Below are 27,964 nucleotides of genomic sequence, written 5' to 3' on the forward strand. Positions count from 1 at the left end.
GCTACAGGTTTTAATTGGCCCAAAAAGTATTGGCCAGTACTCCTTCAAACTGTTCTCACCGGTAAAGCTCATGTAACATATGCATCTTTGCCTCAGGATGAATGTGATAATTATGATGTAGTTAAGAGCTTGATTCTTAAGGCCTATGAGCTTGTTCCTGAAGCCTATAGAGTAAAATTTAGGACAACTTACAAGCAAGATAAGCAATCCCATGTTGAGTATGCAAAAATCAAAGAAGATCTGTTAGAGCAGTGGTTAAATTCTAAGAATGTGGATTCTGATATTGGTAAATTTAAGCAGATGATTTTGCTGGAGGACTTCAAAAGGTGTATTAGTAAAGATGTAAGCATATATCTTGATGAGAAAAGAGTAGATAATTTGTCTGATGCTGCAGTCTTAGCTGATGAATATGTTCTCACTCACAAGAGATATTCTAGAGAAACAAGGAAAGCTGATAGTAAGTACGTTGCCTCTACTCACAATGCAGGTAACAGGAAAGAGAATAAGGATGATGTTTCTCAGGAAGTAAATACCAGCTTCACCTCTAGATTTCAGAAAAGTAAATGATGTGGGTGAAAGCGAAATTTGAACGTGAGTTGTGGGTGTTTGTGAGTGCATATGGGCCTGGTAGTGAAAGGGATGAACAAGAGAGGGAGTCTTTCTGGAATGATGTTGATGAGTGTCTGCAGAGTTTTGAAGCGAATGTGAATGTGGTAATGATGGGAGATCTGAATGCTAGAGTGGGAAATGTAGCAGTTGAAGGTGTAGTTGGTATGCATGGTGTGCCTGGAAGAAATGAAAATGGGGAACGAATGATAGCGATGTGTGTTGAGCGAGAGATGGTGATTGGGAATACGCTGTTTGAGAAGAAAGATATTTATAAGTATACATGGGTGAGACAGGAGGGTGGAAGGGTTGTTGATAGAGCCTTGATGGACTATGTGGTTGTGTCTAGGAATGTAATAAGAAGATTGTTGGATGTGAGAGTTCTGAGAGGGGAGGGTGGAGGTATGTCTGACCACTACCTGGTGGAGGGAAAGTTAAGAGTAGGTAAGAGATGGGTGAGAGCTAGGAGGGTTAGGTGTGGCAGGGAGGTTTTGAAAGTGAGTGAGTTGGATAAAAGAGAGAAAAAGATAGAGTATCAGGAGAAATTGAAAGATGAATGGAACGCAGTGAATGATCGGGAAAATGGCAGCGTGGAGGAGGAATGGCAGTTGTTTAAGAGTGCTGTGGTGGGGCATGCAGAAGAGGTGTGTGGTGTGAGACGTGTGGGTGGTGGTGTAAGAAAAGGAAGTGAATGGTGGTGCGAGGAAGTAAGTATGGCTGTGGCTGAGAAGAGACGTGCATATGAAGTGTGGCTGCAGAGGAAGGATGAGATGTCATATGAAAGGTATAAGGAGAAGAGGAATAGAGCGGGAAGGGCTGAGCGTGATGCTAAAGTGGCAGCAGATGAGAGGTGGGGTAGGCGGCTGACAGAGAATTTTCAGCAGAATAAGAAAATGTTTTGGAAGGAGGTGAAAAGGGTGCGAAAGGGAGAGTCTGGGAAGGAAGAACGAGTAAAAGCAGAGGATGGAAGGATGTTAATTGAGATGGATGCAGTAAGGAAGAGATGGGCAGAGTATTTTGAAAGATTGTTAAATGTAGAGGAGGAAAGGGTGGCTGAGATTGTGGCGGATGGAAGGGTGCAAGGAATAAATGTGTTGGGAGAGTTGAATGATTCTTTGATCACGAAGGAGGAAGTGGAGAAGGCAGTAAAGGAGATGAAAACAGGGAAAGCTGCAGGTATGGATGGGTGTGCTGTGGAATGCCTGAAGGGTGGTGGAGTGACTATTGTTGACTGGTTAGTAAGATTGTTGAATGTGTGCTTTGAGAAAGGTATGGTGCCAATTGACTGGGCAAGTGCTTGTGTGGTCCCGTTGTATAAAGGCAAGGGTGATAAGTATGAATGTACTAGCTTTAGGGGTATAAGTCTGTTGAGTGTTGTAGGTAAGGTGTATGGTAGAGTGTTAATTATGAGAGTTAGAGAGGGTACAGAGGGAGTGATTAGTGATGAGCAGTGTGGCTTTAGGAGAGGGAGGGGATGCGTTGATCAGGTGTTTGCTGTGAGACAAGTGTGTGAAAAGTTTTTAGCGAAAGGCAAGGATGTGTTTTTGGCATTTATGGATTTAGAGAAAGCGTATGATAGAATTGATAGGGAGGCTTTGTGGACTGTTTTAAGATTGTATGGACTTGATGGTAGGTTACTAAAAGGGGTGAAAAGTTTTTATGTAAATAGTAGAGCGTGTGTAAGAGTGGGAAATGCTGTGAGTGATTGGTTTCCCGTGAGAGTGGGGCTGCGACAGGGATGTGTGATGTCGCCTTGGTTGTTTAATATTTACATGGATGGTGTTGTAAGGGAGGTGAATGCAAGAGTTTTAGGTGGTCTGAGTCTGGTAAATGTTGATGGAGGAGAGTGGAATCTGAAGCAGCTGCTGTTTGCAGATGATACTGCACTGGTGACTGATTCAGAGGAGAAATTGAGACAGTTGGTAGAGGAGTTTGGAAGGGTGTGTGAAAGGAGGAAATTGAAAGTAAATGAGAATAAGAGTAAAGTGATGAAGTGTACGAGGTTGATAGATGGTAGGGGGATGAATATATGGTAGGGGGATGAATATAGTTTTGAATGGTGAGTTGCTTGAGGAGGTAGATTGTTTTAAATATCTAGGGTCACATGTTGCTGTGGATGGAAGAATAGATGCAGAAGTGAAGTTTAGAATAAATGAAGTAGGAAAGGTGCTGGGAGGAATGAAAAAAGTGTTTAAATGTCGTTCGCTTAGAATGGATGTAAAGAGAAGGCTGTATGAGGGTGTTGTGGTACCGACTGCATTATATGGGGCTGAAACATGGAATATGGGTGTAGCAGAGAGGAAAAGTTTGAATGTAATGGAGATGAGATGTCTGAGGAGTATGTGTGGAGTGACGCGTATGGATCGGGTGCGAAATGATGAAGTGCGAAGGAGAACTGGAGTTGTTCGGGAGATGGCTGGTAGAGTTGAGCAGAGGGTGTTGCAATGGTTTGGGCATATGGAGAGAATGGATAATGAGCGATTGGTGAAAAAGATAACTAGATCTGATGTGAGAGGTGTAAGGCTGAGAGGAAGACCACGAATAGGATGGGTGGACAGTGTGAAGAGAGCACTGGATGCGAGAGGGATGTCTGTTGAGCAAGGAAGAGTGGCTGTGCGTGACAGAAATAAATGGAGAGAAATTGTGAATGAATAAGTGATGACGCAGCCCTGAGGGGATATTCTCCCGCATTTGGTCTGATCAGCTAGTCAGGTCAGGTGCGGGTAAGGGGATGGGTCTGTTATGATGTGGCAGGGGTAAACCAGTTCTGCTGTCGGGCCCTGCTGCGGATGTCACTGATTGCATTGCGCAGTTGACCCTTGTGCGGTGTGGTGCGGTGAGGATCTGTCCGTTCTCCCCTTTGGGGCTAAGATGCGAATGAATGTGTTTGAATGGATGAGTAAATGGAGAGTGAGTCGTCCTGTCTTGGCTACCTCCCTTTCCTTGGGGGAAGCAGCCAAGGTATATAGATAGATAGAAATGTAGCCTACTTATTGTAGTAAGCTTGGTCATACTACGGAGAGATGTTTCAGGAGACAGCGTGATGTGAACAAAAAGGAGTCTTTAAATATTCATTCAATTGGTCTAGAGTCCACCCTTGAGAGTTCCCAGAATTCTTTAACTGAGTTAACTGAACCTGCTTTGAGGGGTAACTTAAATTCTCAGGATGGAGCTCCTCTTTTGAGCAGTAACGTGGGTGACACTCTCAAGAGTTCATGTGCTAATTTCCTGTCTGATGGTTTTGTCAGTCCTCTGGACAGTAATGACAGGAAATCAGTTCAAATATATCGTGATACAGGTGCTTGCCAATCCCTTATGCTGACCAGTGTTCTAGGCTCTAATGTTAATTCCTCTGATGAAACTGTAATCTTACAAGGTGTAGGGAATAATTACTTCTCTGTCCCTCTGTGCAGAGTGAATTTAGAGTCTGGTTTTGTCAATGGTTCCGTTATGGTTGGGTTGGTTGAGACACTCCCAATGTCAGGTGTAACTTTCTTACTTGGAAATGATATTGGTGGAAGTCAAGTGTGTCCAGCTCCTCATTTGTCTAGTGAGCCAGTGGCTGCGTCCCAGGATTGTGATGTCCCTGATGTGTTCCCTGCATGTGCTGTCACTAGGGCTAAGTCTAAAGTTACTGGTGATTTAGAGGATAATGATGATGATGATGTTATCCTAGCTGACACTTTTCTTGCTAATTTGGACCACTCACCAGATGAGGCAGTACCCCGTAGTGTTGATAATTTGTCTCGTCAAGAGTTGGGTTGAGTTGCAGGTTGCTGACCCTGAGTTGAAAGGTCTAGCTAACTCTGCTTGCAGTGAGGAAGAGTCAGCCGGTGCTTCTACTTGTTATTATATAAAGTCAGGAGTGCTTATGAGGAAGTGGAGACCCCCAACAGCATCAGCCGACTGTGAATGGGAGGTTGTACATCAAGTTGTCATCCCTCGTGTTTGTAGGCAGGATATCATTAGAGTGGCTCATGATTCCAGTTTGGCAGGACACCTTGGAGTGAGGAAGACTGTGGCACGCATTTTGAAACACTTCTACTGGCCAGGTATCTTCAGGGATGTTTCCTGGTATTGTAAGTCTTGTCACACCTGTCAAGTTGTGGGGAAGTGTAATCAGACCGAAAAGGTTGCACCTCTAGTTCCCATTCCTCCTTTTGAGGCGCCTTTCACCCGTGTGTTGGTGGATATTGTGGGCCCTCTTCCTAAGACTTCTTCAGGATTTTCTTATGTGTTGACCCTGATTGATATGGCTACTCGTTATCCTGAAGCCATTCCACTTAGAAATATCTCAGCAAAGAACGTGGTTAAGGAAATGCTAGGATTCTTCACAAAGTTTGGTCTGCCCAAGGAGGTACAGTCAGACCGAGGAAGTAATTTCATGTCAAATGTTTTCAAGCAGTCTCTGAAAGAGTTGGGCATCACCCAGATCACGTCTTCAGCTTACCATCCCCAGACCCAAAGAGCGTTGGAGAGATATCATCAAACACTCAAATCGATGCTCAAGAAATACTGTTTGGAACATCAGAAAGACTGGGATAAAGGTCTTCCATTCGTTGTGTTTGCTGGAAGATAATCTCCAAATGAATCACTGGGCTTCTCACCTTTTGAACTACTGTTTGGCCATGAAGTAAGAGGACCCCTTAAGTTACTCAAGGAATGCTGGCTGTCGGAGGAAGATGACGTCAACCTGCTGGAGTATGTGATGAAGTTCAAAGAACGGCTGTCCACTGCTTTACAGCTGGCGAGAGAGAATTCAGGAGCTGCTCAGGAGAAGATGAAGACTTGGTATGATAAGAAGTCCAGGTTATGCCACTTTCAGCCAGGAGATCAGGTTTTGATTCTGCTACCAGTGCATGGGCAACTTCTTCAAGCCAAGTTTAGTGGTCGTTATTTCGTGGAGAAGAAACTCAGTGATGTCAACTATGTCATCGCCACACCAGATCGTAGAAAGAACAAGCAACTATGTCACATCAACATGCTAAAGTTATATCACAGGCGGGACGAAAATAATCCAGTCTGCACTGTAGTTGTTCCACCCGAGTCTGCAAGTGAAGCTCCCCCATGCAGTATGAGCCTGAGTGATAGTTTGGGGAAGAATCCTGATATCATGAATGATCTCCAGACTAAGCTTTCTCATCTACCTCCCGAGGAAAGGCAGGAGTTTTCGGCATTACTGCAGGAGTACCTGCAAGTGTTCCGTGCCACTCCAGGAAGAACCACTGTGTTGATGCATGATGTCGATGTTGGAGACGCAAAGCCAATTAAATTGCCTTCTTACCGTGTGAACCCAGTGAAAGTTCCTCTCATCCAGAAGGAGCTTGGCTACCTATTGGACCACAAGATGATTGAGCCCTGTCAGAGCGAGTGGAGTTCTCCTGTCACTCTAGTCCCTAAGCCAGGTGGGTCACAGCGACTTTGCATTGACTACAGACGTGTTAATCAGATAACTAAAACAGACACTTACCCTCTCCCTCGTGTGGAGGGTTGCATGGACAAGATCGGAAAGGCTAGGTACATAAGTAAGTTTGATTTGTTAAAGGGATACTGGCAAGTACCTATGACTGAACGTGCTAGGGAGATCTCATGTTTTGTAACACTAGGAAAGAAAATGTTATTGCAGATTGCTTATCTAAACTTTAGACAGATTGTTTTAGAGTAATAAGAAATTTCCTTTGTAAATTTCTTTTTCTTTGTGGGGAGGTGTTACATAGCCTATGATTTCATCATCCTTTGTGTAATTCTAACGTACAGTGTGCTGCCTGTTTGATCACGAGCGTGTTCTGCCTCAGTCCCCCGCTTCTACCGTTATAGTAGAGTAAGTCGTCCTTTCTGTTGTTCAGAGCGGGATTGTCAGCTCTTTGTCCCCTAGGCTTCATTTGCGCGTCCTTCTTACAAGTTGTATCAAGCTCTGCTGGCCCCTATATAATGAGCTCAGTCTCTGCATTATTGCCAATTAGATCTGCTCCTCATTTTGTTCACAGCTCTGTCCTCCCCTGTACAGTTATTGTTGTGAGTGCTCAGGAAGTCTTCAACCATCTAGCAGCTGTGTAATTTGAGTATAACTGTTGTTGCATTTTTTTCTTGTGCTGTGTAGCATAGGGTTAATTCTTAGGCCTAGTAAGGTTTTTTGTAATTCATATAAGGTTCTTTTTGTCAGTCATTTTTGATAATAGTGTTTTATCTGTAATAATTTATCTGGCATTAACTGAGCATTACCCAGTGTATTTTCATTTTATCAGGGCTGAGTTAGATAAATTTACTCTTGCTAATTTCGTGTTAATAGAGGCTATTGCAGTTAACCATATATTTAACCTGTTTTTTGCCATTACATTATCCTTATGAGTCCTGAATATTTTGTTGTTAGTTTGAGCATTAAACTTTAACTTGTAATTTTACCTAACTCTTTTGTTTTGAACCTGGAACTTTACGGGACAGTAGTGATTTTTAGTATTCTCACTTAAAGTGTACATTATCTTTCTCTGTTCCGTAACAATATATATATATATATATATATATATATATATATATATATATATATATATATATATATATATATATATATATATATATATTATTGCTGGATGGGGGCGTCCATCATTCACTCACACAATGTAGAGGTGCCATATGATCTCTACACTAAGTGACAAGCGAAATGGTTTCCTCTACCCAGGAAAACAATTACTACGCTGGGTGGTAACCATATAACTGGTGCTTCTGGCAGGGTTAAGTGTCCCCCAGTTTCCCCTATCCCAGTGTTTCTGAAAGTGTGGTCCGTGGACCCCCAGGAGTCAGTGGAACGTTCCAAGGTGTCCGCATGGTAATTTGAGCATTAGATAATACATACAATAGTAAACAAACCGTAAAATGTAAATTGTAAAATGAATAATGTTATGACAGTTATGTGAAGTAAAATTTGAACAGTTATGTTCAAGTTAAGCCATTAATAAATAATTCAGTAACAATTTTAGGACATTATAGCCTAGAAACACTTTTAAACTCAAGAGATAGGGGTAGGAAGGAAATCTCATAATTAAGGGTCCACCACATGATTAGTTGTAATAAAACGGGTCCGCTGAACGAGAAAGTTTAAGAACCACTGACCTATCCAAAATCACTTAATCATGGCAGTTGTTTTTGAGAGCCTCAGAAAACCCAATACCTGCCCAGGGTCCCAAACAAGTGAGCTAATTCGTATGGCTATGTGAAATGTGAGAGATGTGAGTGAGAAGAGAAAGAGGGTGGAAATGATGAATGTGTTCAAGAGTACGAGATATGCCGTGATGGCATTGTGTGAAACGAAGATGAAAGGGTGAGAAGTGTAGGAATGGGAGGGTGTGAAATGTGTAAGATCGGGAACGAATGGGAGAGGAAGGGAGTTGCTTTGTTGATGAATGAGGTGTGGCAGAGTGGAATGAGAGACTACAAATGTGTCAGCTCGAGGTGTATGTATGTCAAGTTCATGTTTGAGAAGGTGAAAGTGGCAGTGATTGTTGCATATGCACCGTGTGAGGACAGGAGAGAAAGACAGGTTTTGGGATGAGCTGGATGAAGTAGTGGGAGAAATGCCCAGGAAGTATAAAGTGATCGTAATGGGGGATATGAATGGAAGAGTAGGCACTGGTCCTGATAATGACATAATGGGTTGTAATGGAGTACCAGGAGAAAATGATAAAGGGAAGCGACTGAAGGATATGTGCTAGGAGAGGAAGTTGTGCATTTGTAACTCGTATTTCAAACACAAAGATGCACATAAATATACATGGTATAGAGGGAATGAGGATCGTGCTAAAAGAAGCCAGATTGATTACGTGCTTGTAGAGAGGTTGATATGGGGAAAGGTTGCTGATATGAGGGCCGTGAGAGGATGTTGTGGAGGACTGTCAGATCATATGATTGTGGTATGCGAGATCCAGCTGAGAGGAGTGAGGTGGATCAGGAGAGAGAGGGGCCGTCAGGAAATAAGACTGAAAGTTGAGAAGTTGAGGATCAAAGAAATAGCAGATGATTACAGGACCATAGTAGAGAAGTTAGAAAAAGTGAATTGGAATGAAATGGATCTGGACAGCCTGTGGAATGCATATAGGGATTGCTTAGTTAGAAATGCTAAAGTGGTGTGAGGTAAATGATGATCTAGGAAGAAAAATGAATGAGAGCTACTCAGAATAAAGTTATTCTGGAAAGATACGCGGAAATGTAGAAGTGAAAGCGGCAAGAAATGTGCAGGTGTGAATGATGTAGGTGGTAGATTATTAACTCATGCGGATGAAGTAAGGACCAGATGGAAAGAATATTCTGAAAGCCTGATGGATGGGAATAGAGAGACCAGAACAACTGTAAACATTATTGTTTTGGGGTGTGTGCAGAGAAGGAATGCAGTGCCAGGAGATGTGACACTCGCACATGTGATGAGTGCTGTGAAGCGGCTGAAATATGGGAAAGCAGTTGAGGTTGATGAGGTATATGCAGAGATGCTTAAGTGTATTGGAAAGAGTGGAATGAAGTGCTTGTTGGAGATATGTAAGAAGGCATGGATGAGAGTAACTGTGCCTGAAGAGTGGAAAAAAGCTGTGATTGTACCTCTGTACAAAAAAAAAAAAAAAAAAAAAGGTGAGCGAAATGAGGGCAAGAATTATCGTGGTATAAGTTTATTGATTGTATTAGGGAAGGTATATGGAAGAATTATCATAAAATAAGAGAGATATCAGAAGTCCTAGTGAGTGATGACCAGGGTGGCTTTAGGAGTGGCAGAGTATGTGTGGATCAAATAGTTGCAGTGAGACAGATAGAACAGAAGGCTTGTGAGAAGGACCATAAGGTGTTTATGGCATTCATGGATCTGGAAAAAGCACACGACAAAGTGGGCAGAGAAGGATTGTGGAAAGTTTTCCGCATGTACGATGTAGATGGTAAGCTGTTAGGTGCCGTCAAGAGTTTTTGTAATGGTAGTGAAGCATGTGTAAGAGTTAATGGGCAGCTAAGTAAATGTTTCACGATTAGGGTGCGCGTGAGACAAGGTTGTGTGATGTCCTCATGGTTGTTCAATATATAAAAATAAACATAGGCTATATATATATATGGGGTGACGAGAGAAGTAAAAACACGAGTAATGGAGAGAGCGATGACTTTGGTAATGAATGGTGATGGCTGGAATATTTCAAATTTATTGTATGCTGATGATGCAGTACTGCTTGCAAGTACCGGACAAGAACTTGGTAGGCTAGTGGAGAGTTTTGCTGATGTCTGTGAGCGTCGTGCCTTGAGAGTAAAGGTAGAAAAGAGTAAAGTGACGGTTAGTGAGAGGGATGGTGACTGCCAGTGTGATGTTTCAGTGAATGGAGAGAGACTGGAATTGGTGAGAGAGTTCAAATACCTGGGTACAGTGGTAGAAAAGAGAGAAAAATTTGCAAAGTAGAGTGATGCGAGGAAGAAAAGTAGCTAGTGCAATGAAGGCCTTGATAAGAAACAAAGGCTTGAATGTTGCAGCTGCACGAGGCTTACGTGAAAGAGTGTTAGTGCCAACTTTAACACATGGATGTGACACTATGGTGTGGCATGAAAATGAAAAGTCAATAGCAGGTGTTGTGGAGATGGGACTGCTGAGGAATTTATGTGGAGTGCAGGGGGTGGATAGGATACGAAATAATGTGATTCGTGAAAGCATGTGAGGTGATGTGTGGGGTAAAGAGAAGACGAAAGGGGTTGCAAGGAACAATGGATGTGAGACTAAGGTTTGGCATGAAAATGAAAAGTCAGGAGTAAGAGAAGTGGAGATGGGACTGCTGAGAAATTTTTGTGGAGTACAGAGGGTGGATAAGATACGAAATAATGTGATTCGTGAAAACATGTGACGTGGTGTGTGGGGTAAAGAGAAGACGAAAGGGGTTGCAAGGGACAATGGATGTGAGACTATGGTGTGGCATGAAAATAAAAAGTCAAGAGTAAGAGCAGTTGAAATGGGACTGCTGCGGAATTTATGTGGAGTACAGAGGGTGGATAGGACACGAAATAATGTGATTCGTGAAAACATGGAAGGTGGTGTGTGGGGTAAAGAGAAGACGAAAGGGGTTGCAAGGAACAGCATGGTGGAATGAAGGGGTCAGGCAGGCTGTGGCACAAAAGAATAAAGCATATAATGAATGGATGAGAAATAGAGGCATGGAAGAAGTTGAGAGATGGAAGAGAGAGTTGTATGTAGAAAGGAAGAGAGAGGTGAATAGATTAGCAGGAGAGAGTAAGAAGAGAGTGGATGAGGAATTTGGAAGGAATTTGAATGTAAAGTGGAGGGAATGTAAGAAAATGATCTGGAAGGAGGTAAATAGAGTTAGGGTGGCAATGAAGTCAGTAGGGAAGTGAAAGATAAAATTGGTAGATTACTAGTGGAGACAGGAAAAAAAGTGAGCAGATGGAGAGAACACTTTAAGGAATTGTTGAACACAGAGAATGAAAGTAATGCGAGTATAAGTGGCTGGGGAATGGCTGTGAGAAGGAGGGATGTGAGAGGGGAAGGAGAAATCAGTTGGATGGAGGTTGTGGAAGCAATGAACAAAGTCAAAATGGGGAAAACCCCAGGAATTGATGGAGTGTGTGGTGAAATGATGAGGCATGGGGAAGAGATAGTAGTAGAATGGATGTGGAAGATGTGCAGATTGGCCTGGGAGGAAGGTAGAGTCCCGGAGGATTGGAAGTCAGGTATAATTATTCCCTTGTACAAAGGAAAAGGGGAAAAAGAAGTGTGTGGTAATCATAAGGGCATTTGTTTTCTTAGTATAATAGGAAAAGTATACGGTGGGATACTTATTGACAGAGTTAGGGAAAGAACAGGGAAATTAGTTGCAGAAGATCAGGGGGGTTTTAGGAAGGGAAGAGGTTATGTAGATCAGATATTCATTCTTAGATCTCTAGTGGAAAAGATTCTAGAGAAGGGAAAAAAGTTGTATGCAGCCTTCATGGATTTGGAGAAAGCATATGACAGGGTGAATAGACAAGGATTATGGAGTATTGGAGTATACTGTGTATATATATATATGTATATATATATATATATATATATATATATATATATATATATATATATATATATATATATATATATATATATATATATATATATATATACATATATATATATATATATATATATATATATATATATATATATATATATATATATATATATATATATATATAGTTATTTATTTATATAGATAGATAGATAGATAGATAGATATCACGTCCTCAAAGCTAAATACAGAGTTATGCTTTATCCACGTATACTGTATCTGTTTGTGTGTATATTGGTGTGTGTGTGTGTGTGTGTGTGTGTGTGTGTGTGTGTGTGTGTGTGTGTGTGTGTGTGTATTTATCTGTATCGTTGTGTGTGCGTGTATATATTTGTTCATGTGGCTATTTGATTTTCTGAATATGCGTGTGTGTGTGTGTGTGTGTGTGTGTGTGTGTGTGTGTGTGTGTGTGTGTGTGTGTGTGTGTGTGTGTGTGTGTGTGTGTGTGTGTTTCTGCCTGCTTGAGTACTTGTTTTTTTTATTCATGGAAGAAGGAACCAAAGGCCAGGAGCTTGCAACGATTGGTCCATCCAAGAATAAAACTAAAACATGATACCAGACAGCGAGATTCATTCTGAGATGCCTAGACACACTTTGTTTGAATGACTGGAGAATATAGGCAGTAGGAATACAGCCAGAGGGAGACAGTTCCAGACCTGACGTTTTGCATACATGTAGGACTGAGAGTAACGGTTAACACTTGCATTAAAAAGTTGGTCAGAAAAGAGATGAGAGTTTGTTACTAAGCAGGTGGGGGAATGCAGGCAGACAGTTCAGAGCAGCAGTGACAACTGAAGCAGCGATAGAAAAGAGATAATGATGCAACTGTGTGGCGAAGAAACAGGTTGAAGGTAGCCAGTAAGAGAATCAACGAAACGAAAAGCCTTTGATTCCACTTTGATAAGAACTGTATGTAGGGTGCTTCCCCATACATGAGTGTTGCACTTTACACAGGGGCGAATGAAACCCGAATATAAAGCCATCAAGTGTGCAGGGGTAAAAAAGGCACCGATTCGGCTTAGCACACCTAATCTCTTCGACGCAGATTTTGCAAGAGAGATAATTTGATCTCTCCAAGACATTTCCCAAGAGAATGAAACCCCAGGTATATTTAAAGATGATGCGGGATTGAGTTGGATATTGTTGAAAATTAGGGGATACTCCTGTAGAAGATTTTGCCGAGTTGATGTCAGAACTGAGTTTTTGGTGCATTAACTCCCTGGCGCCCAGCGTCCAATATGATGGACGGACCAGGGCGTTTTCAGTATTCAGTGAAGACGGGAACCCCGGGCTTCGCGACTTGGAGCAGATAGGCAGAGGGCAGTATGCCTATTACCCGTCCAGTGAAATCCCTCACACAGGAACTCTGGCTACTGATGGGCTAACGACAACAAGATTACTTTTACCTCAAACAGAGATATAAGCCAAGTCAGACATTAGGTGTGCCATAGCCTCATCCCTCGTTTGTTGAAGTAGCTGCTGAGATGGACGCTAAGGGGAGCGAAAGGAAGGTGAAGGGTGGAGTCATTGGCGTATGAATGGATGGGGTTAGATATACAGCTTGGAACGTCATTGGTGAATAGAAGGAAAAGAGTTGGTGATTGAACAGAGCCCTGAGGAAGACCACTATTGACAACTTTAGGACACTGGTTCTCAAACTGGGAGCCATGGCCCCCAACGTGGCCACGGCAGGATTTTATCAGTTACATGTTAGTGTAAGTAGTAAATTAGAGTGTGTTTGTGAAATTGTACTTAGAGTCCTCTTCCCATTTGTCACATATTCATTTGAATCTCGTTTCCTTATCCTTCTACACATAAAAAATAATATGGGCCCATATATGTTATGTACACTATCAGTGACAACCTCGAATCAGTTGACTGACTGAAAGCAAACAGTGATATCCATCCCATTGATGTGTAATAACAGATGCATTATGATTGAGAGTTGTAAGCATTAACACAAATGGAGAGCAAATAAACAGCTTTTTCATCATTATTTGCGAGGGGCTTGAGAGAAAACTAAAAGGGGGTGATGAGGATGTTAAGATCAAAACAAGTGGGGAATGAAATGAAAAAAAAAAAAGAAGAAAACTACTGTTCTAGGAGAAGAAAATGGCCGTCTACAACAGCAGCTACATAATGACGAGAAAGGAAGCTAGAAATGAAGGCACGGGTACAATGACAGAAATCGTGAGAGAGCAGATTGGAAATATAGATATATACCAGACTCGATCAAAAGCCTGTGAGATGCCAAGTACAATGGCAAAGCTTTCGCCGATGACCCGAAAGGAAGATGGCCAGGAATCTGAAAGGTGGGTTAGAAGATTGCCAGTGGAGCTTTGATGGCGGAACCCATAGTGATGATCAGAAAGAAGGTTGTGATAGGAAAGGTGCATTTTTCTTTTTTGGCTAACAATAGACTCAAAAACTTTTGAATGCAGGATGTTAATGCAACTGAGCGATAGATAGAGGGCAGGGAATGGTCACTTTTCTTTGGGACAGGCTGAACGAGAGCAAACTTCAAGCAATAAAGAAAGGTACAAGTTGACAGACAAAGGCAAGAGTTTACCTAAGTAGGATGTAAGCACAAAAGCACAGTTACTGAGGACAATAGGAGGGACCCCATCAGGTTCATATGCCTTGTTAGTACTGAGATCATGGATGCAGAAAATACATGCATTGATGAAATTTCAATTTCATCCATGCAGAAGTCAGAGGAAGTGATGGAGGAGCAGCACCGGAGTATTCTTAGGTAGAGTTACAGGAGAAGGTCCGAGCGAAATGTTCTGCTTTATCAGTAGAAGAAAATGTAGTCATCAGAGTAGAAAAAAAGAAGGGAATGATGGTGAGGTAAAGTCGTTAGAGAAGTTATTGGCAAGGTGTTAGAAAGAATGGGAAGAAATTTAGCTGGAGAATTTAGAGTGTTCAGTACAAATTAAATTATCATTAGCAGAACGTAGAGCAAGCTTAGCACGATTCTGTGCAGAAACATTAACGAGAAAGGAATCAGGGGTGGGTTGGCTCTGATACCTTTTGAAGGTGTTTTCTGTGTTGTGGATTGCATTAGAATAAGCGTGATTAAACCAAGTATTTTTTTTTCCATTAGTCGCAGGATATGAGAGAAGAATGTATACTTCCATGTCCATGAGAATAACCTCTGTCATGCACAAGACACACTCAGATGGCTCTCAGCCATGGAAGCAATAATTATTCTAGGAAAAATCAAAGTAATGCCTGAGGGCCTTCCAATCAGTGGCTACAAATTGCCACAGCCACCGCATCTTGGAAGGGTCCACAGGCGTTACTGGAGTGACAGGAAAGATTTAGGTGAAAAGATTGTGATCAGAGGAGCCCAACGGAGAGAAAAGATTAACAGCATAAGCAGAAAGATTACTGTAAGAAAGAGGTCAAGTATGTCTGAAATTATCTCCAAGAAAGTCAGGGATATAGGTAGGGTGATGTACCAGTTGTTCGAGGCCATTAAGGATAGAAAAGATGTAGGTTTGTTCACCAAGTGGATCAGCAAAAGGAGAGGAGAGCCAAAGGTGCTGGTGAACATTGAAATCGCCAGTGATAGAGATGTCAGAGAAAGGGGAAATTTATTGGATGTGTTCCATCTTAGAATCACTTTTCATCCTCCTTGGGAGTATCATCCTGCTCGACTGGAGTGTTTCTTCTCTCTCTCTCTCTCTCTCTCTCTTTCTGTGAGGGGCGGTGGAGGTGTTTGATGTGGGAATCGTTATCTGTGTACAACTATGTGTAAGTTTTTATCTGTCCACGTGTCTGAGTGACGGCGTGTAATGAGTACCTGTCTGTCTGTGCATGTGTGTGTGTGTGTGCGTGTGTGTATATGTGTCTGTATGTGTGTGTGTGTGTGTGTGTGTGTGTGTGTGTGTGTGTGTGTGTGTGTGTGTGTGTGTGTGTGTGTGTGTGTGTGTGTGTGTCTGTCTGTCTGTCTGTCTGTCTGTCTTTGTGTTTGTACTGGTATGTATCTGTTTGTCTGTTCGTCTGTATGAATAAGTGTCTGTGTTTAGCTGTCTGCATGTATGTCTGTCTGTGTTCTAATCTGCGTGAGTATCTATATATCTTTCTGTGTGTCCGAATGTGAGTGTCTGTGTGTCTGTCCTTTTGTTTATCTATCTCTGTGTGTGCGTCTGTGTGTCCGATAGTGTGTGTGCCTCTGTCAAAGTTTGTGTGCATTGTTGTGTCACCTACTGTGTGTGTGTGTGTGTGTGTGTGTGTGTGTATCTGTGTGTGCTTCTGCGAATGTTTGTGTGTTGGTCTGAGCATTTGTCTGTGTGTACGAGTAGGTCTGCCTGTGTATCTGTCTGTTTCTATGTGTGTCCGTGTATCTGTCTGCGTGTAGGTATGTCCCCTTCTGTCTGTGTGTAGGTATGTCCCCTTCTGTCTGTGTGTGTATGCCTTTTTCTGAGTGCATTTTTGTATGTGTTTGTTTCTTTCTGTGTGTGTGTGTGTGTGTGTGTGTGTGTGTGTGTGTGTGTGTGTGTGTGTGTGTGTGTGTGTGTGTGTGTGTGTGTCCAGCAACGTTGTGGCAATTCTTGAGAGAGAGAGAGAGAGAGAGAGAGAGCATCCCAGTTATACGAGAAACTATGACTTGTTTTTCATTAGTTTTACGACCGATTTCGTCGATCCGCTATAGCTTTATTGGTCAAAAAACGAACACAATTTTGATGCTGGCCGTAGTCTATGCGAAACAAGGCTTACACACACACACATATATATATATATATATATATATATATATATATATATATATATATATATATATATATATATATATATATATATATATATATATATATATATATGTATACCTAGGCTGCTTCCCCCAAGGAAAGGGAGGTAGCAGAGACAGAACGACACACTCCCCATTTACTCATCCATTCAAACACATTCATTCGCATCTTAGCCCCAAAGAGGAGAACGGACGGATCCTCACCGCACCACACTGCACAAGGGTCAACTGCGCAGTGCAATCAGTGACATCCGCAGCAGGGCCCAACAGCAGAGCTGGTTTACCCCTGCCACATCATAACAGACTCATCCCCTTACCCGCACCTGACCTGAAATAGCTGATCAGACCAAATGCGGGAGAATATCCCCTCAGGGCTGTGTCATCACTTATTCATTCACAATTTCTCTCCACCCATTTCTGTCACGCACAGCCACTCTTCCTTGCTCAACAAACATCCCTCTCGCATCCAGCGCTCTCTTCACACTGTCCATCCATCCTACTCGAGGTCTTCCTCTCAGCCTTACACCTCTTACATCAGATCTAGTTATCTTTTTCACCAATTGCTCATTATCCATTCTCTCCATATGCCCAAACCATCGCAACACCCTCTGCTCAACTCTACCAGCCATCTCCCGAACAACTCCAGTTCTCCTTCGCACTTCATCATTCCACACTCGATCCATACGCGTCACTCCACACATACTCCTCCGACACCTCATCTCCATTACATTCAAACTTTTCCTCTCTGCTACACCCATATTCCATGTTTCAGCCCCATACAATGCAGTCGGTACCACAACACCCTCATACAGCCTTCTCTTTACATCCATTCTAAGCGAACGACATCTAAACACTTTTTTCATTCCTCCCAGCACCTTTCCTACTTCATTTATTCTAAACTTCACTTCTGCATCTATTCTTCCATCCACAGCAACATGTGACCCTAAATATTTAAAACGCTGTACCTCCTCAAGCAACTCGCCATTCAAAACTATAGTCATCCCCCTATATATATATATATATATATATATATATATATATATATATATATATATATATATTGCAAGACGCCATAATCCCTTAAGGGGTGGCCATTTGACTTTGAGTTATTGGTTTTATGGGGAGGGGCACTAACCCTTCACCAACCCACTTGTTGACACGTAGGGAGCACTTATGGGTTGGTTATATGGTTACCACCCAGCGTTGTAAATGGTTTCTTGGCTTACAGGAAACCATTTGGCTTGTCACTCAATGTAAAGCTACCTGTAAAGGAAAGAAGAGCAATAAGAAGTGACAGGAAAGATGAGAGATATAGGAAGAGAGGAGGGCAGGCACAGAAAAATAATGATAAAGGATAAGGAAGGAGTAGGCAGCACTACATCAAGTGAGTGGATGATGGTCGCCACCACCTACCACCATTTATATATATATATATATATATAAAGATATATATATATACACATACTATATATATATATATATATATATATATATATATATATATATATATATATATAGATAGATAGATATATATATATAGATAGATAGATAGATAGATAGATAGATAGATATGTATATATATATGTATATATACATTATATATATATATATATATATATATAGAGAGAGAGAGAGAGAGAGAGAGAGAGAGAGAGAGAGAGAGAGAGAGAGAGAGAGAGAGAGAGAGTGGTATATGGGGGCACCCATCATCCACCCCATCTACCCACTTAGCTCCTATCATCCACCCACTTAGTGTAGCGATACTCTGTTTTTTCGGCAGCTCTACATTGAGTGGCAAGCCAAATGACTTCCTGTAAACCAGGAAATCGTTTACAACGCTGGGTGTTAACATTATAACCAACACGTGTTCCCTACGTGACAACAAAACTAAACAACTAACTAAAAATACGAACAGAGAAGCCTCGAACCAGGACTGACGACTGAGGACCAAACAAATGACATGGTACGGATTGCGACATGGCATGTAAGGGATGCAAATGATGAATTGAAAGAGAAAGAAATTGCCCAGGTGCTTGAGGGTGCAAAAGTAGATGTACCGGTATGTGGGTTAACTGAAACTAAATGGAGAGGTGAGAGTGAAAGAGAATGGGTGTATGGATGGGATGTATGGGCGGGAGTGGGTGAGAATGAGAGGGCAAAAGGAGTGTGTATTGCTGTGTGCAGGATGTGGAAGAAGAATATAGAGAGTATGGATCAGTTGGCTCAAGAACTGTGTGGGTAAAATTGAAAGTCGGACTACAAATGTGGGCAATTGTGTGTGCATGCGCCAATGCACGATGATGCAAGCAGAGTAAAAGACAAGTTCTGGACAACTATGGAAGAGTGCATGGAAGTTTGTAAGGAATGGGAGAGTGTTTTTTGCTAGACATATGAATGGAAAAGAAGCGAATGTGAAGGCGGAGGGAGTATATACTGAGTAGGGTGTGCCTGCAGGAGTGGATGAGAATGGCAGTGCTCTAGTAGATATTTGTGCCGGGAGTGGTTTGGTGATAGACAATACCCTTTTCAGGCACAAAATGATCCACAGGTATACGTGTCAAGTGATGAGAAGGGTGGGTAGTGAACAGAATGAATAGAAGGCAATTACTGATCATAATGTATATGGATGATAGAATAAGAAGGTATGAAATGGATGCAAGAGCATATAGAGGTTGGGGGAGTGCAAATTAGGGACCTTGCAATGTTGCCGTGTTAATTTACGTCTCCGGGATATGAGTGCACATCATGTGAGGACGTGACTTCACGTCTCCGGGACGGGGCGGGTTAAGGAAACGCAGTAGGAGATACAGGATTTTTGAGAGTCAACCTATAGAGGAAAATTTCATTGCATGCAAAGAGGCATGGGCTGAGGCAAGGAGAATAATAAGAAGGGCTAAACGTGACTCCTGGCAGTCCTTTGTGTCCATGGTGAATCGATCAACTCCGCTCACTAAAGTCTGGTCCACTATTAAAATACTAAATAATATGTGCCCAAACATCCCTGTGACCACCCTGCAGGTGAACAACACCATCTACGATGATCCCATGGACGTTGCAAACATCCTCACCTGGAGTTTTTCTCATGTTAGTAGCTCAGTCAATTATGACCCGCGTTTCCAACATCATAAACGCATGACTGAGCTACAGATATTGGACTTTGCCACAGAAGACATAGACTCCCTGTGCAATCAAGAGTTTACACTTGATGAACTGCTCCTTGCCCTTAAATCATGTAAAGACACCAGCTGGGACCAGACACCATCAAGTAGGGTATGATCCAGCATCTTAATCAGCACAACCTGATTAACCCGCCCCATCCTGACCACTTTTCCACCACTGACTCCCCCCAATCCCGACCATTTTTGGATTTTTTTTTTTTTTTTTTTTTTTTGGCTCAAACCTCCACTTTTGGTGAGAAACATAGAAAAATCATAGAGAAATCGCTCACCTGAGGTTTAAAATACTCGATACAGGTAGGAGTACCTCCTTACCTTACAGGGTTTTCTAACAGGCTGGCACCAAAGAAAACGAGTTCTATGGGAGGATAACTATTTCACACCACTCATAAACGGTATTTATTTATTTACTTGGTACGAATTTATATGTAGTACGAGAGTATATTGGTTTTCAAGCAGTAATATAGGCATTATAAGCATTGTTTCACTCACTAACTCATCACCATACCTGACCTGTTTTTGCCACAGTACCTGATCATCATTTCTGACTGTTTCTTCCTCTAATGCTATGTAAAGTTTGTCTTCCACATAGTCATTGATTGGGGAATCACTCTGGCCCTGAATTTTGTACCGTGGCATGACATGGCTTTACTGGCCAGGTCACTGATGACAGGTGAATTGCTGAGACAATGGCATGCAGGGGGGGAAGGTCATGCTGAGTAAGGCATTGTTCCTGCCTGGCATCTTGTAGAGGAAGGTGTCACATGTATACGTACCAAAAATCACTTGCGAAAATTGAAAATTGTGCAAATTAGGGACCTTGCAATTGATTCACATTTATGTACGTCAATGGGATTGGCAGTGACAAAACATGTGGACGTTAAAGAACGTCGTCAGGATGCCACGGGTTAAGATGCTAGCACTGTACAATGAGATTTGGGCGTCTTGAATGTTCCCAAACTCATGGCACTTTGCGCACGTCATACCGATACCCAAAGAGGCTGGTCGTCTTATGAATTCCACTTAATTTCATCTAATTGTATTGACTTCTTGTCTATGTAAGGTCATGGAAGAAATGGTTAATAATAGGCTTCTTTTTGTTTTATAGTCAAAGAGTTTGTTAAATGGTCAACAATGTGGCTTCCGTAAATACAGAAGTTCACTAGATCATTTAGTGAATTTGGAGCATTGTATTTCAGAGGCATTTGCCAATAAAGAATTCATGATAGGGGTGTTCTTGGACATCCATAAAGCCCATGATATGACATGGTGACACGGTATACTAATGAAGCTCTATGCTTATGGTTTAAGAGGAAATTTGCCTATATTTCTAACTTCCTGAGGGACAGGACTTTCTCTGTCAAATTGCCCCGTGACATAACATCGGATATATTTATCCAGAAAAATGGAGCGCCGCGGGGAAGTGTGCTTAGTCCCACTTTATTTAGCATTATGACCAATGATATTCTGTCACCAGCTCTCGTCCCGAGGTATCTTAAATATCACTCTGTGCAGACAATTGTCCAATATGGCACTCCTCCCATAATGCACAATTTTCGGCTGTGCGTATTCAAACAGCCCTTGATTTCATCCATCAATGGGCCTTGCAGTGGGGATTTAAGTTTTCCATCCCTAAGTGTGCTGCTGTAGTTTTTGCTAATTGTAATGTACCTAATTTATGCTTAACTTTGGATAATCAGGCGGTACCTTTTTGAAAATTCATTTTTTTTGGGGGGGGAGGGGAATTCATTTTGATTGTTGTTTGAACTTTAAAATTCATGAAAATAATTTGCTTGCTCGTTGTGATAAACCATTAAATGTCCTAAAGTAACTAGCGGGTACTACATGGGGTGCCAACAGAAAATCTTTATTAACCCCTAACCCGCGGGCTTGTTTTGCATGACTTGCGTGTCTCGCAGGCATATTCTAGCTCCGACAGACTCTCTAAAAATATTTGCCAAAAATCAGTTCTTAGTCCTAGAATAATTAAATTACATATGCCTATGGCACATACCTTCAGCTTTCTCCTGGGATGTTTGTTGAACCTTCGTCGAGTACCGTAGGACTTGTGGAGACCTCTGAAGTTGGGTAACGAAGTCTCCACTTTACACTTCCCGACAACCCGTAATATGATTACTACAGCCTGATATTATCACTAGAAAGTCTATTCTATGATTCTCAAATAGTTTGGAATCCATACTCCATAAAAAAAAAAAAAAAACACTGTGAAAGCAATGAAAATTATGAGCGCGAATGACCTTCCCACTTGCACTCGTTCGTCGCTGGTGTTCTGTCATTTATTATTCATAAAAACACTCACACTTTATATTTCTATTACTGTATAACACTTATTTATATATACAGTCTTTATCCATAAGTTTCCTTTAGTAATAGTAGTTTATTATCACTGTAGGCATTCAATTTCTCTTTCAGTAAATTACGTAGCATTCACTTTCTTGTCCGTTGAGAGTGAATCTGTCACCTTCACTTCCACTTTCATAACTCATAGTATTCATACATACTGGAGTGAAGCTTTCACTTTCATTACTCCTAGTATATATACTCGTATTCTTATATTACTACTCATTTACATTTCTCTTAACATTCTCTATTTTATTTGCATTATTTACATTTCTATTTTATTTACACTGTGTTATGCACTGTCACTTGCTATAACTGTTTTCCACTGTTCACTTATATTTACATTCATTGCTTTCACTTGCTGTTTACACATTATTTACATTTCCACTTGCATTGTTTTATTTACCAGAAAGATCGTAGTCACTATCATTTTCATTGACAAATTAGCCAGTTGACATTCCACAGCAGTCACTTAGCCTTTTACCTCTTTCCACATGAGGTTTAGTAGGGGTAGAGGTCACAGGGCCCTTTTCATGGGGCTAAAAACCGGCGGTATTGGACAGGCACGAATCCAACATGCTTTCACCTTGAAAGACGACAGTAAACTGAATACAGCGTGGTGACCTAGCCGCCTAGGGGGAGTGCAATGCTGCCAAGGTCAGCTTGGTGACAGCTGCTAATATATATGCCATGAAATGATTGGCAGGAAATCTAGACAAGACATAATGAATTAGGTAGATCCAGGTGAATGTAAATATCACTTAGGCTTCTCCCTTCCTTTCTTATATATATTTTTATTACGAGAATAGATTATACGGCATATTTCAATGGGAAATAAACAGCAAAAATTAGTGAACAAGTGCACATGAGGTGTTGACAGGTGATAATTAGTCAATTCCAGGTGTATAGCACTATCACTTACCTTATTTCTTTTTTGTATATACTATTTGGCATAAGAATAGGGCATAAGGCTTACTTCAATAGATGAAATCAGTGGAAAATTCCAGGGAAGATTTATTTAGCATAGCACGGCTGGGCAGGCGAGAGGAGAGGGTAATGGAGGGGAGGTAGGGAGGGGAGTCAAGAACTGGGAGAAATGGCTAAATTGTCAACAATGGATGGGAGTACAGATGAGATTAGGAGTGACGACTAGTGTTGGACATTGGCAGTACTGATAGATGATACAAGCCACCACTTGAAAGCCTGGGCAAATTGAAAATAACACAGAATCACAAAAGTGACACCCCACGGTATGATCTCTTGCTCCCAAGCGTCATGAAAGTGACTCCCCGCGGTTAAGGGGTTAATTGTGTTTAAGTCCCTTATTCGAACGAAGCTAGACTATGGCGCACAGGTGTATGGCTTGGCATCTGATGCCACGTTTGGAAGGTTGGATATATTCCAGAATAAATGTTTGCGAATGTGTCTTGGAGGCATCCAGTGTACCGGTGTAGCTCATATGGAAATGGAGGTGAATATGCCTCCCCTCCATATTCATCAAAACCATCTGGCCTTAGCCTATGGCATATGAACAGCAAGGAAAAGTAATATCAGCAATGTGGCCTGTACCCCCTGTGTCAATGCCACCATCTTATGTGGGGACTGCGTCGGCCACTTGCTGTTTGCCTCCACTTACTAACCCAGGAGCTTGATGTGGACCTCAGTGACTGTGACAAGTTAATGACTAAAAATATACCACCTTGGGAGGCACTTGGCTTTACTGTTGATGTGTCATGGCTCCCAGCACCAAAGACCAATGTGCCGGAGGTGGAGGTCCACCACTTGCTTTAGAATGTCATCGACCGTCACTTGGGGTCCCACCAATTGTACACCAATGGCTCCAAGTCGAATGAATGTGTGGGTGTTAGTGTGTGGTCAACTGAATGTGCACTCATGTATCGGTTGCCAACTCAAACATCTGTGTTTACCTCTGAACTTTTTGCCATTGACAAAGCCATAGACTATGCTGTAACTTCTTGGCATGACTCATTTGTCATATTATCAGATTCCAAATCGGCCCTTCAGGCAATTGCATCATGTACTACGGACTCTAGTGAGATCGAGGGCCGCATTATTAATAAATTGCATCCGTGCGACAAGTCCTTCTCACTGATCTGGGTGCCTGGTCATTGTTGTATTTACGGCAGTGAGCAGGCTGACATACTTGCAAAGTCGGCTGTAGAGCTCAGGGAGTCATGGGATGTTCCTTGTGATCTACGGTCGACTCTCTCTCAAAAAGGAATCAATAAATCTTCTGTGGCAAGGTCAGTGGACCAGACTAAATATTCCAACCTGTAAGGCGTGCCTCGGCGACTGGGATACTGCCAACTGTCCCAGTCGCCTTGAAGAAAAAGTACTGGTGAGATTATGGCTCAATGCCACCGTTATAACACACATGAAACCGTATATGGAAAGATGCTTCCCACCTCACTGTGACATCTGTGATGCGGTGTTATCTATCGGTCATATCATCCTGTGCTGTCGGCGATTTATTCGTGAATGTACGTCACTAATAAATTACTGCAATGCAGCAGACATCCCCTTCACCCTCTCCACCATCCTGAGGGATGGGGACATTGTTATGACTGATAAATTGATGGCTTTCTTGAGAGAGACCAGACTGATCAGAGTGATATGACTTTTTTACTATACGGTTTTTGTTTTTATCGACTGTAAATATGTATATCTTGTAATATTAATTAGGGTTGACAGTTGACATATTTGAAATAGTTCCTGCTTATGACTGATCTATTTCTAAAATTGGTGTCTCCTACATTACACCCAGTTCCTCGCCGGACAGTCACCAACTGGTGGGTGCAACTGTGTAATATAGGACGGTCTTGGGCACTTGCAGTCAATGGTGGTCTGTTGGGCGAGGTACTTCACTTTTTGTACATATTATGTAAATACATTATACCATCCTGTTTAAGTTGTCCTAAATAGGGCCGACAGCTGACGTATATAGAAATGTTCCTGATTCGTGTGGTTCTCTTTCATACAGTGATGTCCCCTATATTAGGTTGTGCCTTGACTGACAGTCGCCAGGTGATGAGTGCAGGTATGTAATGTAGAAAGGCATTACATATCTGCAGTCGATGGTGTTCTATTGATCGAGATATTGTTATCAATATTGTAGGTTTAGTAATTTGTCTTTTTAGGATTTAGTACAGGTTAGTGATTTGTCCATTAGGTTATTAATTTTAGGGATTCTAGGTTAATTAGGCATTTTTTTTTTTACATAATGTAAGATTTCTATCTATCTACCTATCTATCTATAGCCCAACGCCCTAATCCCGCAAAGGGTGGCCACAGACAAAACGCCTCCAAGTCGCTCTGTCACCCACCATTTGACTACCCTCCCCCCAACTCACCCCCCCTCCCTCATATACCTCTCAACTCCATCCCTCCACCTCATCCTCGGTCTACCTCTCCCTCTCCCTCCCTCCACCTCACCTACATACACCCTCTTGGTCAGTCGTTCATTCTCCATTCTCTTCACATGTCCAAACCACCTCAGTGTATTTCTCCTAATCTTCTCAACCACATCCACATCCACCCCACAGTGTTCCTTCACTTCTTCATTCGTCAACCTGTCCCTCCATGTCACTCCACATGCTCCTCTCAAGTAACTCATTTCCACTGCTCTCACTCTTGACTTGTTCCCCTCTTGCAATGTCCATGCCTCGCTTCCATACGTCAGTGTAGGGATCACAATACTATCATGCAGTGACTTCTTAACTTCCATACTCACCTCCCTATTTCTCATCAATGCTTTCAGTGTACCAACAACCTTCCTTCCCTGCTGTACCCTTTCACGCACTTCATCCCCCAAAGTTCCATCCCTACTCATCACATTACCCAATTACTTGAATGCACTCACATTCTCCATATCCTCACCATTCAACCTCACTGCACACTCTGTTACTTCATTCCTCTCAAACACCATAACTTTACTTTTGTTTACATTAACTTTCAGATTCCTCCTCCTACACACTGTCCCAAATTCATTCATCAAACCTTGCAACTCCCCTTCATCTTCACTCAACAGTACTGTATCATCAGCAAACAGCAACACCCGAAGCTTCCAAATCTCACCATCATTCATTACAGCCACCCCCACATCCACTGCCCTTCCCTGCTCCTCCTTTACAACCCCATCCATGTATATATTAAACAGCCATGGAGACATCACACAACCCTGTTTCAGTCCCACATTGAGATCAAAGAACTCACTCAGCTCACCATGCACTCGCACCGTAACCCTAGCTCCCTCGTACATACTCTTCACAGCACTCAACAATTTCCCCTCCACTTCATATATTCTTAATACCTTCCACATACCTTGCCTATCTATTCTATCATAAGCTTTCTCCAAGTCCATGAAGGCAGCATACACTTTCCTTCCCTTCCCTAGATACTTCTCCACTAAACATCTTAGAACAAATATCTGATATACACACCCTTTTCCCTTCCTAAATCCCCCTTGTTCTTCTCCAACTAGCTCCTCTGTCATATGCCTAACCCTATCAATGAGTATTCTACCATATATTTTACCAGTCACACTAAGTAGGCAAATACCCCTATGGTTACCACATACTTCTCTCTCCCCTTTTCCTTTGTATAAAGGAACAATTATACCTGATTTCCAGTCCTCTGAAACCCTTCCCTCTTCCCAAGCCAATCTACACAACTTCCATATCCACTCCACAACAATCTCACCCTCATACCTAAGCATTTCACCACACACTCCATCAATTCCTGGGGCCTTTCCCAACTTAATCTTCTTCATTGCTTCCACTACTTCCGCCCTACTGATCTCTTCCTCCCTCCTCTCATCTCTTCTTCTTCCAGCCATTCCCCAACCACTTATACTCGAACTGCTCTCACTCTCTACATTCAACAAATCCTTAAAGTGCTCCTTCCATCTCCTCAGTTTCTCTCTCTTCTCCACCAACAATCTATTATTCCTGTCTTTCACTTCCCTACTATTTCCCCTTTCACACTGGCTTACTTTCTGTACCTCCTTCCAAAACAATTTCTTACTCTCCCTCCATTTCACACTCAGATTCCTCCCAAACTCTTCATCCACTTTCTTTTTACTCTCCTTCACCAGTCTCTTAACCTCCCTTCTCCTGCTCACATATACCTCTCTCTTCTCTCTCTCATCTTCTCACCTACCTCTACTCGCTAACCATTCACTATATGCCTTCTTCTTTTGTTCCACAGCTCGTTTCACCTCATCATTCCACCATGCTGTCCCTTGCACACCCTTGCATCTCCTCCTCACTCCACAAACCGCCTCACACGCTGCGCCTATCTCTTCCATGAATGTCTTACATACGTCTTCCACCCCTTCCATCTGCTCTAGCTCATACCTTCCCAATCTTTCTTCCACTATGCTCTTATACTCTGTCATTTTCTCACTATCTTGCAATTTCTCCACTCTTCTCACAGGAGTTGCTTCTTCCTGTCTTCCCCTTCGTCTCCTCAACCACTTTCTTTGCAGCTCTACCTTGGCCATCACTAAGTGATGGTCCAAGACTCTATTCCCCCACCCTCTCCACACTCTTGCATCCAACACTTCTCTTCTCACTCGCTCATCCACACACACGTAGTCTATCATTGCCTTTCGTTCAACAAGTTCACCATCCATCCTCCTCATTACTCTCCATGTATACCGGTGGATCATCTTATGCCGAAAGTAGGTGTTAGCTATTGCCAACCCCTTTCCAGCACAGATGTCCACCAAAGCACTTCCATTCCCATCTACGTCAGCTGGCACACCCCACTGACCAACCACTCCATCCACTCGTACATTCCCAACTTTGCCATTCATGTCTCCAATCAACAGCACTCTCTCGCTCCTCTCAAACTTGTCCATACACGCTTCTACACTCGCCCAAAACTCATCTTTCACTCTTGCCACTCGATCCTCTGTCAGGGCATACACACATACAATCGCCCACGCTTGTATACCTACTTTCATCCTCACCCATACA

This window comes from Coenobita brevimanus, chromosome 102 (assembly GCF_032717465.1).
Source record: "Coenobita brevimanus isolate Jiangsu-jjx chromosome 102, ASM3271746v2, whole genome shotgun sequence".
In the NCBI taxonomy this organism is placed as follows: Eukaryota; Metazoa; Arthropoda; class Malacostraca; order Decapoda; family Coenobitidae; genus Coenobita; species Coenobita brevimanus.